General features: G+C 44.1%; 1 protein-coding gene and 1 long non-coding RNA gene across 2 annotated transcripts in view; both read right to left on the bottom strand.

Moving 5' to 3' along the window:
* LOC310635705 overlaps positions 1 to 12,052 on the bottom strand; it is a 172,312-nt gene that overhangs the window by 34,142 nt on the left and 126,118 nt on the right. The window lies entirely within an intron of this gene.
* CELF4 (CUGBP Elav-like family member 4) overlaps positions 1 to 12,052 on the bottom strand; it is a gene marked incomplete at both ends in the record, with an annotated part of 88,130 nt that overhangs the window by 10,354 nt on the left and 65,724 nt on the right. The gene's annotated exons all lie outside the window — the stretch shown is intronic.

Here is a 12,052-nt window from a genome sequence, read left to right as displayed (position 1 = left end):
CTAAATCCTAAATCCTAAATCCTAATCCTTATTGCTATTCTATTCTATTCTATTCTATTCTATTCTATTCTATTCTATTCTATTCTATTCTATTCTATTCTATTCTATTCTATTCTATTCTATTCCTAAATCCTAAATCCTAATCCTTATTGCTATTCTATTCTATTCTATTCTATTCTATTCTATTCTATTCTATTCTATTCTATTCTATTCTATTCTATTCTATTCTATTCTATTCTATTCTATTCCTAAATCCTAAATCCTAAATCCTAAATCCTAATCCTTATTGCTATTCTATTCTATTCTATTCTATTCTATTCTATTCTATTCTATTCTATTCTATTCTATTCTATTCTATTCTATATTTCTATTCTATTCTGTTCTATTCTATTCTATTCTATTCCTAAATCCTAAATCCTAAATCCTAAATCCTAAATCCTAATCTTTATTGCTATTCTATTCTATTCTATTCTATTCTATTCTATTCTATTCTATTCTATTCTATTCTATTCTATTCTATTCTATTCTATTCTATTCTATTCTATTCTATTCTATTCTATTCTATTCTATTCCTAAATCCTAAATCCTAAATCCTAAATCCTAAATCCTAATCCTTATTGCTATTCTATTCTATTCTATTCTATTCTATTCTATTCTATTCTATTCTATTCTATTCTATTCTATTCTATTCTATTCTATTAATTAACCAGTGGAACAACCTGCCTCCAGAAATTGTGTATGCTCCAACACTGGAAGTTTTTAAGAAGAGACCGGACAGCCATATGTCTGAAATGGTATAGGTATAGACTATGAATAAAATGAAATAAATAAAAATAAAATAAATAAAATAGGAGGAAACTGTATTGGACATGTTCACTGCCTTGACTTATTAGTAAAAATAATAAACCTGGGATACAAATGATTTTTTTTAAAAAAATACCTAATTGTCCTTTTATGCCAGTAGAGGTAGTCCTTGCCTTACAACAGTGCATTTACTGACCGTTCAAAGTAGACTAGATGACCTCCATGATCCCTTCCATCATCATCATCATCATCATCATCAATTGTCCCAAGGAGTCATAAGTTGAGGATTGTGTGGAGTTATTCTAAACCATGCTCAATGGGGAAGAAACGCAACTAGCACCCACTGCTCATAAAACAGTGTAACCACGAGGAAGACCTAATTCTGAAGAACAAGGAAGGGGGGGGGGAAACAGAGGAGAGCTTAAAAAGTACAAAGCATCTTCTCTGTTCGTGTTAATTAATAATCAGAGAAATATATGTACCGGTCTGAGGAAGGTTGATGGGAGGACAGGGTTTTGTGATAAATCTGTTTTATGTTGTTTTTTTTTAAATTCTAGGAATTGCATAAAAAGAAAAAAAAAGGCTGCACAAAATAAATGATTTAGTAAGGCAGGGAAGGATGGAGAAATTTTGCAAGCTCAGGGCATCCGATGTTTCTTGTTCAGCAAAGTTGCTGGCTTGAAAGCAAGGGGTTATTTATCTGAAAGGAGTGTCAAACTTAGAAGTTGCACCCAAAAAGAGGAGATTGCAAGGAGAAATCCTTTGGGCTGGAGAGAGAGAGATTGGTGGAGATTCAGAGCCAGGCTTTGTGGGCCTGGATTCTGTGCGCAAACCCAGAAGGGGATATGGGATCCTTGGTGCTCTCTGAGCTTGGTGGTTTTCTTGCAGACCTGTCATTACCAAACTTGGCAACATCATCAGTGTGCTGGTAAGGAAACGTTGGAAAGAAAGCCACCAAGCTCAGAGAGCACCAAGGATCCTTCATTTCAACCCTGAACTACAAATATTGTCTTTTAATCAAACCACTTGTAAGGTAAAGTAAAGGTAAAGTTCCCCCCCACACACGTGCTAGTCGTTTCCAACTCTAGGGGCCGGTGCTCATCTCCGTTTCAAAGCCGAAGAGCCAGCGCTTGTCCGAGGACGTCTCCGTGGTCCTGTGGCCGGCATGACTAGACGCCAAAGGCGCACGGAACGCTGTTACCTTCCCACCGTAGTGGTCCCTATTTTTCTACTTGCATTTTTACATGCTTTCGAACTGCTAGGTTAGCAGAAGCTGGGACGAGTAACAGGCGCTCACTCTGTTATGCGGCACTCGGGATTCGACCGGCCAAACTGCCGACCTTCTGATCGACAAGCTCAGCGTCCTAACCCACTGAGCCACCGTGTCCCTCAAACCACTTGTATATAAACAGAAATGAAACTCCATTCTCTCCTAATACTGATAATGTAATCTAGTTAGGTGGTAAAATGTCTTTGAGGAAGCAACCTAGCTTGGAGAGCATTAAGGATCCCCCAGCTCTCCTCCTCCTCCTCCTCCTCCTCCTCCTCCTCGTCCACAAACCCCTCACCCTGCAGGCACGGATTATGTTTCCTACTTGGGTCATGAAATGTCTGTTAGAAAACAACTAAATCAGAGAGCGCCAAGGAGCCCACAGTTCAAATGGGCTACAAACCTGAGCAATAAATATTCTCTTCTGTCGGTGCTAGTCTCTATCCCACGAGTCAAAGTTTTCAACAAGGACGAACTAATCATCCGAAATAATCATCTGCTCCAATTGTCCCATAGAAGAGAACCCATTTCCGCCCCCCCTTTAATCGATACACCCTTAAAGAAGTCTCCAAAAAAGTTTTCATTATTTCGATCCTTCTTAATTGCTGCAAGGAAATCCAGGGCGTAATTAAGCTCTGATAGATTATTCCATGTCAGAAGGCAATTGGCTACATTTTTCTTTCTTAATATTTTAGTTCACTGCATGTTTGCTGTTGATGTTTTGCGCAGAGGTTTGGGGGTACGGCTGTAAATAAGACTGGATTGACGGACCATGGCTGAAACAGGGAGCTGAGAAATTTAACCCTAAATATGGCCGGCACAATTTGTGAAGATGGCTATCTGTTCTCATAATCCCATTATACCGTGCTTTTTACAAACAAATGAGGTTTTGCATGGCAAAACTACGATGCAAGCAGAAATATATATATATATATATTCCCTCACATAATTTTTCTGGGCTGAAGTTCATTTATAAGAAAGAGTAAGTACGGAATAATTACTGAGAAATATCACCTCGTTGCACGGGAGGGATAAAAACAGATGACTTGACAAACAACAACGAAGTTTTAAAACGTAAATGGGCTATTTTATTTTATTCAGAAAGAAACCTGATTAGGCGAAGAGACTCCCTCCGTCTCTCGATATATGAACTGAAAATGAAATCTAAACAAAGGGTTTGTTTTTAGACAAAGCCAGGCAAAGTTTGTGCTTAAAAAGAGCTGAAACACAAACCATGGTGGGGATATCAGAGGAACCCAATTCGGTCTGTTCTTTTGGGATAAATCATTGGAGATTAAGGAGAGGATTAGGATTAGGATTTATTAAATTTATATGCCGCCCTTCTCCCTAAGGACTCAGGGCGGCTCACAACAATAAAAATTAGGAGACATAAAATAAAAATAAAAATAAAAGAGACATGACAGAATACAAATAGTCCTGGACTTATAACCACAAATCAGCCCAGAACTTCCATCGCTAAGCGAGACAGTCATTAAGTGAGTTTTGCTGCATTTCATGGCCTTTCTTGCCACGGTTGCTAAGTGAATCACTGTAGTTGTTAAGTTAGTAACACAGTTGTTAAGGGAATCTAGCTTCCCCTTTGACTTTGCTGATCAGAAAGTCACAAAAGGAGATCACGTGACTCCGGGACACCCCAACCGTCATAAATACGAGTCAGCTGCCAAGCGTCTGAAATTTTGATCATGTGACCGCAGGGATGCTGCAAAGGTCGTTAAGTGTGAAAGACGGTCCTACGTCACTTGTTTTCGGGGCCGTCGTGGTTGAACCTAACCCTCTGCACAAACCCTATTTTGTTCACATGATGCTGCAGCGGTCGTCAAGTGTGAAAAACGGTCCCAGGTCACTTTTTTTTTTTTTTAGCGCCACTGTAACTTTGAACCTTCACTAAACGAAGTTTAGCGTCGTTAAGTCGGGGACTACCTGTGAAATATGCATTAAGTCCACTGTCTTGAGTTGGTAGTTCCTTGATTGGAAGGAACAGAGAGAGCAAAAAGAATTCAATAGTGGAACAGATATGGAAACTGCCTAGGGTCACCTCTGGGTGAGTTGAAAACTTACAAACAAATAAAGTAAGTAAGCAAGTGAACAAGCAAGCAAGTAGTCTCTAATGTACACAGATTCCAAATTTCAGTCTTGAGAATTCCATCTTACCTAGCTGGCTGTCCCAAAGGTGCTTTTTTTTCCAAGAGACAACTGGACTTTCTTGTTTTTCTTCGAAGACATTTCGCTTCTCATCCAAGAAGCTTCTTCAGTTCTGACTGACTGGTGGAGAATGGAAGGGAAAGGGACACAGGGCAGAGAAACATCCTGCAGCCAAGAAGGCTACGCACCCGTGGGCACCACTCAGGTGACCCTGAGGACACAGATAGACCTCCCAAGTGGCCTCAACGGCTCTCTAAAAGAACGCAAAGGACCAGCTGTCTGCAAGGAGTATAAATCCTTCCGGTTAGAACTGAAGAAGCTTCTTGGATGAGATGTGAAATGTCTTCGAAGAAAAACAAGAAAGTCCAGTCTACAACATAGTCCTTTCAGCAGTTCCAAGAAGGCTCCATGCCCATTTGCACTACTCAGGTGGCCCTGAGGACCCAGATAAACCTCCAAGTGGCCCCCATGGCTCTCTAAAAAGAACGCAAATGTCCAGCTGTCTGCAAGGAGTATAAATCCTTCCGGTTAGAACTGAAGAAGCTTCTTGGATGAGATGCGAAATGTCTTCAAAGAAAAACAAGAAAGTCCAGTCTACAACATAGTCCTTTCAGCAGTTCCAAGAAGGCTCCACGCCCATTTGCACCACTCAGGTGGCCCTGAGGACCCAGATAAACCTCCAAGTGGCCCCCATGGCTCTCTAAAAAGAACGCAAATGTCCAGCTGTCTGCAAGGAGTATAAATCCTTCCACTCCCCACCATCCGGTCAGAGCTGAAGAAGCTTCTTGGATGAGATGAGAAACGCCTTCAAAGAAAAACAAGAAAGTCCAGTTGCCTCCTGAAAAAGCAACTTTGGGACAACCGTGACCTGGATGATGAAGAATCTCCATAGATAGTTAAGTTGGTTGGTTGATGCATTATCTACCTTGCTGATGTTCCTGGTTCTTGATCTTCTCTTTCTATCTTGCTCAGCTTTGTAGTGAAGTCTTCCCACAATTTGAACCTGCTCCGTAGGACCTTGTTATAACAACTTTGGGCTGGGGTGTTTGATGATCTCTTTGCTTGTTGTCTTGGTTGTTCATGGTATTCTGAAGAGTCTTCTCCAGCACCAAATTTCAAATGCTTCAACGCTCTTCCTGTCCTGCTTCATCAAAATCTGATGTGGTTCTTGGGATGCATTAAACCATCTTGTTTTCTTTCTTCTAAAAAAACCCGATCTGTTCACACGGGCAGTGTGCACATGTGTCTGTGCGCACGTGCATTTAAATGCACTACACTAGACAGCGTGGGAACTCTTGGGTCATCTTTTCAGAGATAGACCCGCATGAGAGTCCTCAATACAGGTAATCCTCGACGTACGACTGCAATGGAGCCCAAAAATTTCCGTTGATAAGTGAGACATTGGTTAAATGAGTTTTGCCCCATTTTACAACCTCTCTGGTCACAATTGTTAGGTGAATCCCTGCAGTTGTGAAGTTAGCAACATGGTTGTAAAGTTTAATCTGGCTTCCCCATTGACTTTGCTCGACAGAAGGTCACAAAAGGGGATCACATGAGCCCGGGACACTGCGACCGTCATAAATACGAGTCGCTTGTCAAGCCTCTGAATTTTGATCACATGACCGCGGGGATGCTGTGATGGGTGTAAGGGTGAAAAACTGTCATTAAGTCACTTCTTTTCAGGGCCATTGTTACTTTGGTTACTAAACAAACTGTTGTAAGTCGAGGACTACCTGTACTTCAACAAAGGCAGAGCTTCTAATGTAGGGGAAAAAAAAATCTTTAAAATTCAGGCAGATCTTCAACGGTGCATCAGCCTTGAAAGAAGCCCGTGCTGAACGAACCGGACTGCACATTCAACCCCCAGGAGGTGAGCACAGGAAATGTTCTGTGACATGTTGTCTGATGGTGTAAAATGTTTTTGCGATAATTTTACGTGCCATGAAATATTTTACACAAATTTCAATTCCATGGAAGTGATGTGTCCCAGATTTGGACACATTTTATAAGTTAACTCGTTTGAACTACCTTGTTTCAAAAACTGTTTCCGACTCGAAGGGTCGGTGCTCATCTCCATTTCAAAGCCGAAGAGCCAGCGCTTGTCTGAGGACGTCTCCGTGGTCATGTGGCTGGCATGACTAGACGCCAAAGGCGCACGGAATGCTGTTACCTTCCCACTGTAGTGGTCCCTGTTTTTCTACTTGCATTTTTACGTGCTTTCGAACTGCTAGGTTATTTTATTTTATTTTAATTCCATTTATATCCCGCCCTTCTCCGAAGACTCAGGGCGGCTTACAAGCTTAGCAGTAGCCTTCATTCTATGTATATGCCTGCTTATTAGGGCTTTCATACACCCCCCCCAAGCGGCATTATTACAAAGTCAGCTTAATTGCCCCCAACAATCTGGGTCCTCATTTTACCTACCTCGGAAGGATGGAAGGCTGAGTCAACCTTGAGCCTGGTGGGACTCGAACCTGCACTAATTGCAGGCAGCTGGTGTTACTTAAGGAGGCATTAGCCCACTGCTCCACCAAGGCTCTTGGTGGCAGAAGCTGGGACGAGTAACAGGCGCTCACTCTGTTACGCGGCACTCGGGATTCGACCCGCCAAACTGCTGACCTTCTGATCGACAAGCTCAGCATTGTAACCCACTGAGCCACCACGTCCCTTATCTATCTATCTACCATCATCTAATTAATTATATCTATCTATCATCTATCTAATTATCAATTATATCTATCTATCTATCTATCTATCTATCTATCTATCTATCTATCTATCTATCTAATCATCTATCCATCTATCTGGTTTTAGGTTTATAGGCATTTTTATTCCATTTATGGTGCGGATCGTATATTAGTCTCAGGATGGGGGCAGCAGGAGGCACAAGGGGGCAAAAAAGTCAAGATGGTGGCTGCACCTGAACAATGGAAGCTGTGGAACCAAGCAGTTAAGGCTGCCCTCTTGCCCTTTTTGAATTTAAAAAAAAAAAAAGAGGCTTGGAACATCTTAGAATCCGGAGATCTTTCAGGTTGCCTCTTCAATAACCCAAAATAAACAACAGGCCATGTCTGTTGCGCAAGCCGAGGGGCTGAACGGAAAGTCTCGTTTGCAAAGCCAAAATTGGCCACCCAATAAAGCCAGGTCCCTGCCCTTCATAAGGGCCTTCTCCTGGCTGAGATGATCAGCAGGCCGAAGCCTGGCCAGGCGCCTGCGTGGAGTGGCGAAAGCACCCACCTCTGCTCTTTTTTTGCAGACATGCTTGCTAGGACTAAAAGTTTTGTTAAGTCGGGGGATTCCTTGACAATGAAAATTTATCTCCCCAATAAGCAATCAACATTATAATAAAGGAAAAATGCTTTGTGTGCACCTTTGAGAGTGCATCAGATATTAATCTAAACATCAAATTAATTATAGTTTGCAAAATGAATAGTGGCGCGTGAGGCCCTAATACTTCTCTGGCTTTCTCTCCTCTCCCCTCCCCTTCCCCGCTGCTGCTCCGGGCTGCCTCCCCCTCCCCTACTTGGGGGCTGGGGGTGGAAAAAAGGAGTGTGATGGGTCCTGTTGTTCTTGTTTATTTTTTTTTAAAAAAATTCCTGTCTCTCCCTTGTCCTGCTAATAATAGAATAAGATCGAACAAAGCAAATGAGTGCCAAACATGGAAATCTTGATCAACAGATGGAGAAGGGACCAACGCTCCAATTGACTGGGACGTTGGAAATGAATAATTTAATCCTTGTAATGAATAGTTTTGTGGAGAATTAATTCCTTCCTTCCTTCCTTCCTTCCTTCCTTCCTTCCTTCCTTCCTTCCTTCCTTCCTTCCTTCCTTCCCTCTCTCCCTCCCCTTAATCCCTCCCTCTCCTTCCTTCCTTCCTTCCTTCCTTCCTTCCTTCCTCCCTCCCTCCCTCTCCTGTCTTCTTCCTTCTTCCCTTGCTCTACTGTTTTTTCCTATTTTCCTTCCTAGCTTCCTTCCTCCCTCCCTCCCTCTCCTCTTTCTTTCCTCCCTCCCTCCTTCCCTCTCCCTCCCTTCCCTTCCTTCCATTTTCCTTCCTTCCCTACCTCTCCCGTTTTCCTTCCTATCTTCTTTCCTACCTTCCTTCCCTTTCTTTCCTTCCGTTTTCCTTCCTTCCCTCTCTCCCTCCCCTTAATCCCTTCCTTCCTTCCTTCCTTCCTTCCTTCCTTCCTTCCTTCCTTCCTTCCTTCCTTCCTCCCTCCCTCCCTCTCCTGTCTTCTTCCTTCTTCCCTTGCTCTACTGTTTTTTCCTATTTTCCTTCCTAGCTTCCTTCCTTCCTCCCTCCCTCCCTCTCGCTTTTCTTTCCTCCCTCCCTCCTTCCCTCTCCCTCCCTTTCCTTCCTTCCATTTTCCTTCCTTCCCTACCTCTCCCATTTTCCTTCCTATCTTCTTTCCTACCTTCCTTCCCTTCCGTTTTCCTTCCTTCCCTCTCTCCCTCCCCTTAATCCCTCCCTCCCTCTCTCTCCTTCCTTCCTTCCTTCCTTCCTTCCTTCTCTTCCTTCCTTCCTCCCTCTCTACCTCCTTCCCAGCATTTTAAAGTCACATGACCAGGATGAACAAAAAATGGCTTCTGCCATCGGATTGAATTGTCGGTCTGATGCAACTGGGTGCATCAGGGGCATGTCTGTGAGTAAGGAAAACTACACACAGGAAGAGGCTCAGTCACTCAGGGTGAGGACCGACACATGATGCCCCACAGGTGTTTCTTTCCTAAGGGGCCACGTTCATCTGAAAGTCATACAACATTAGCAACACACTGGAACTCAAAGACCCTCCATGTGGTTCTGCAACAGTCCTGAATGCTCAGTTTCTTTGAAAGAAAGGCAATATGCCTCGTTATTATGTTGTCCAATACAACACACTTTTCTCTTCTGAGGTTTTCCTCTTAGTTGCAATTTGGCCATCATGATATTTACGTGGTCCTCTAGTAATGAAAAAAAAAAACCTACCTTGGCTAGAATTTTTCTGGAAAGAAATTCGCATGGGGAACTGGCGGAAAGTCCTTCAGTTCTGGGATTTACTCCAGCCCCAAATCCTACAGGTAGTCCTCAATTTACAACAGTTCATTTAGCGACTGAAGTTAGAACGGCGCTGAAAAAAGGTGACACATAACCGTTTTTCACACTTAACGACCGTGGCAGCAGGCCCCCCCCGGTCACATGATCAAAATTCAGATGCTTGGCCACAGACTCACATTGATGACGGTCGCAGCGTCCCGGGGTCACGTGATCCCCTTGTGTGAACTTCTGACCAGCAAAGTCAATGGGGGAAAGCCAGATTCACTTAACAACCGTGTTGCTTACTTAGCAACTGCAGTGATTCACTTTCCACAACTGTGGAAAGAAAGGTCGTAAAAGTGGTGCGAAATACCCTTAACAACCATCTCACTGAAACGTTGTGCTCAATTTTGGTCATAAGTCAAGGACTCCCAATACTTTTCTGAGCCTCGCTTCTCTCCCAGAAGTCCTCATTGTGCTTTATGTTCTGTCCTGCCAGCTCAAAATTAATCTCCCAAGAAACCAGTTATGAGCCACGTAAAAACACAGGTGTGCACACACCAAAGCTTTCTGTTCCTATCACACCAGAATCTTCTCTTGGATATAATTCATGGACAGATGTTGGGATTGTCTGCATTCCATGCTTGCTTCCATAGGCCTACTTGAACCTGGCCGAGGTCTCCATTTCTCATGGGGATAGACAGGTGTGGACTCCTGCGTTGGTACCACTCTACAAGCACCCCTAGGTGCCGTCCCCCCAAATGACTGATTTGGGACTCACGGCACATGTTGAAGAACGTTTACTTCTGCCTTTGTATCCACATTTTTGACCTCTGTACCCACACTCCAGTTCACACAATTTGCTGGTTGTTCTTGCCCTAAACCACAGGGGTGGGTCAACCCACTTTTCAAAGACATTTCAAGGTACAACCCATCAGGATTTGGACAGCAAAGGGGAGAAATGCCCCAAGCTGACTTTGAACTGGATCTGGAGAAGATGGAAAGAGCAAAAGTTCCTCCTGAATCTCAGTTTTTTGAGGTCCCCCCCCCCCCCACTGGCTGTGCCAGGAAGACAAGGGCTGGCCAGGTGAGAAAAGGTTTGGAATCAATGCAGGTAAGCAGAGAGCGGGCAGCTCATGAGGGGTGTGAAGTGATGGCAAGAGATGAATGCAGAGTGTTCCACGTGGAACCCACCATCCCGACCGACAACATGGCAACATCCCAAACAATTAGCAGCAGCACAAGAGGAAAGAGGAGCGAGGATGGGGACCACCTACCCACATCAATGTTCCGCCATGCAACCTGAGACCCAACCCTTCTGTCTCCCAAGGGTGTTTTTTTTTCCAAAAGACAACTGGACTTTCTTGGTTCTCCTGGAAGACCTTTCTGAACTGAAGAAGCTCCTTGGATTAGAAGTGAAACATCTTCAAGCAAAACCAAGGAAGTCCAGTTGCCTTTTGAAAAAACAAAACAAAAAAAAAACACCTTTGGGGACAACCATGACCTGGATGACTGAGAATCTCCTACCCTTCCATCTTTGGCTAAAGCAGATCGAATTCTGCGGTAGACCGACTTCACCAAGGCCTGGGTTCACCTTCATCTCTCCTTCCTTCCTTCCCTTCTTCCCGTCCCTCCTCCTCCTCTTCTGCTTTGGCATCCCACATTTCCCTCTGCAGCCCTGGCCCTGACCCATTTTTGTCCTCCAGGGCTTCTTTCCCTTTCCCAGTGCGGAATGGGACAGCTCGCCATGACCAACTCACTGCGGCCAACTCATTGCGGGACAATTAGCTGCGGCCAACCTGCCACGGGACGATTCGCTGTGGGATAATTCAAGAAAAAGTGAAATTATCCCAAAGGTGCATTTTTCGGGAGGCAACTGGACTTTTTTGGGGGTTTTTTTTTTGAAGACGTTTCGCTTCACATCCAAGAAGCTTCTTCAGCTTTGACCGGATGGTGGGGAATGGAAGGATTGATACTCCTGGCAGACAGCTGGTCATTTGCCTTCTTTTAGAGAGTCGTTGAGGCCACTTGGAGGCTTATCTGTGTCCTCAGGGTCACCTGAGTGGTGCCCATGGGTGTGTAGCCTTCTTGGCTGCAGGATGTTTTCTGCCCTGGGTCCCTTCACATTCATTTACACCACTTAGGTGACCCTGAGGACACAGGCAAACCTCCAAGTGGCCTCAATAACTCGCTAAAAGAATGCAAATGACCAGCTCTCTGCAAGGAATAGAAATCTTTCCCCACCATCCAGTCAGAGCTGAAGAAGCTTCTTGGATGAGAAGCGAAACTTCTTCAAAGAAAACACGAGACAGGCCAGTTGCCTCCTGAAAAAAAAGCACCTTTGGGACAGCCATGACCTGAATCTCCGTAGATAAAAGGGAAATTAATGTCACCAGAAGCGTGGCAAATAATAATAAAGTCGGTCAATCTGGAAATACAAGAGTTCCGATAATTTCGACAACAAAACGCGGTCACCAATAATACATAATAATTGAACGAAACGGTTAATGCAGCATTCAATTGTCCCGCAGTGAGCTTTCTTGCAGGGACCTGGCTGTGGCAAGTTGACCCAAGTTGGCAAATTATCTTAGGACTGCCCCCCCACCTCCAACGAACGGAGCTTCTCCATTTTCTGCAGCCAGGATTTGGGGCATGCAGCCCCCCCACATTCCCTAGAACCCTTGTGTAGCAGGAGACACGGGACTGAGTCGGAGACAGTAAGAAGGACAGAGGTGGAGAAGGTGCAGGAAAGGGACAGGTGGGAAAGTGGGACACGGAGTTGATTGACAAAGGTAAATTGAGAG

Source organism: Vipera ursinii (assembly GCF_947247035.1).
Source record: "Vipera ursinii genome assembly, chromosome: 2".
In the NCBI taxonomy this organism is placed as follows: Eukaryota; Metazoa; Chordata; class Lepidosauria; order Squamata; family Viperidae; genus Vipera; species Vipera ursinii.
This window is presented reverse-complemented; position numbering and strand designations above follow the sequence as displayed.